At 39.4% G+C, this 1,564-nt stretch overlaps 1 non-coding gene across 1 annotated transcript; it reads left to right on the top strand.

Moving 5' to 3' along the window:
- The first annotated feature begins 946 nt into the window (after positions 1 to 946).
- On the top strand, positions 947 to 1,055 carry LOC123841099 (U6 spliceosomal RNA). The gene has a single exon (XR_006790167.1). It is a non-coding gene; the product is annotated as a U6 spliceosomal RNA (small nuclear RNA).
- The last annotated feature ends 509 nt before the right edge of the window (positions 1,056 to 1,564 follow it).

Below are 1,564 nucleotides of genomic sequence, written 5' to 3'. Positions count from 1 at the left end.
CTGTACATTGTCTCCTTTTGCAGTGTGGATTCAATCCTTTATAGTTAATACTTCTGTCTCTTAAAAAAAAATGTAAGAACGTTGAACATTTTCTAGTATTGTAAAAAGACATATTGAGTCCAAAAGACTCATCAGACCCAAATGGTAATTATAATCAAGCATTAGGTGCCTAGAGAGGGACTGTTGGATACACACCCCTTAAAATTTTTAAATCTTGGCTGTTAAGCAGTGGGTATCCTGCCCATTCCAGCGCTGTTCAAGAGAAATATGATGTGAGCCACGTATGTGTATTAACAAGGTGAAAAAGCGAAACAACAACAACAAAAAACAGGTAAAATTTAAAAGATAAACGGAAATAGGTAAAATTAATTTTAGTATGTTTTATTTAACTCAATAGATCTCAAATATTATTTCAACATGTAATCAATTGTAAAAATAATTGAGATAGTTTACAACTTTTTTATATTCAGTCTGAACTCCAGCGAATATTTTACACTGACAGCACATCTCGGTTTAGACTAGCCATACTGCAAGACCCCAAGAGCTACAGTGGCTAGTGGCTGCAAATCAGATCACCCAGGTGTACAGCACACGTGCACACACGGACATTGCATAGAGAACAGAGGGGGCAAAACACTATAACCAAAGTGTTTGTCAGCACTAATGTTGTTGGTTTTGTTGTTTATTCTGAGCAAATGAAGATAGCTCCAAAGAGGAAAAAGCTAAATTTCCGATGATGTTTTTCTGGCAACATTTTTGCACTAGTGTGAACTGTAGATTTTATTTAAAGCTCCATAAATTCCCATGTTCCATAAAAGCTTAACCAAAAAGGGAAGCAATTTCTCAAAAGTGAGGGGCTAACTTGAGTGCTTGCATAATGAGTGTCCCATGTCCCATTGATAGAAGTAAATATGAAAATCAGTTTAAGGAGATCATAATGCTTATAGTGCTCACTTCGGCAACACATATACTAAAATTAGAAGGATACAGAGAAGATTAGCATGGACCCTGCAGAAAGATCATAATGCTTGTTAAATCAAAAAGGAAGAGCTTCTCAGTTACACCTCTGTTCTCAGATACCAAGAGAGGTACCCATCTAAAATAAACCTGGCCTGCCTGTGTATTAAAACCAAGAGGAGTTCTTCACACGGTGCGAGGAGGTGGTCTCTTGGAGAGGACAAGCAGAGAACAGCTCACTGTGAATGATCCATGGACCCATATGAGACAATTGGCTGCTATAAGAAAAACAGATACTAAAAATACACCGAACACACCTCCCAAGGGCAGGGTCAGCAAAACAGTGCTAGGGAGAGAATAGGTGAGTGAAGAAGGAATGACAGGATGGACAGAAAGGAAGCTAGACTCCAACCCCAAAGAAAGATGGCATCTGCCCTTGGCCTTCTGCAAATTCCCGGAGTCTCTGCAGGCTGCACCAAGGTCCTGAGTTCCAGCCACTCCAGAACCATCCCATAATGAGTCCAGCAAGGAAAGACACCCTTGTTCCCAACACAGTCACCTAGGATATCTTTAGTTAAAAACATCTTTGCTTGAAATTCTTGCCTTG

This window comes from Mirounga angustirostris, unplaced genomic scaffold, assembly GCF_029215605.1.
Source record: "Mirounga angustirostris isolate CCGP_5_RB_7025 unplaced genomic scaffold, mMirAng1.0.hap1 SCAF_10, whole genome shotgun sequence".
Taxonomy (NCBI): Eukaryota; Metazoa; Chordata; class Mammalia; order Carnivora; family Phocidae; genus Mirounga; species Mirounga angustirostris.
Note: the sequence above shows the minus strand (reverse complement) of the source record. Positions and strands in the feature narration are given on the sequence as shown.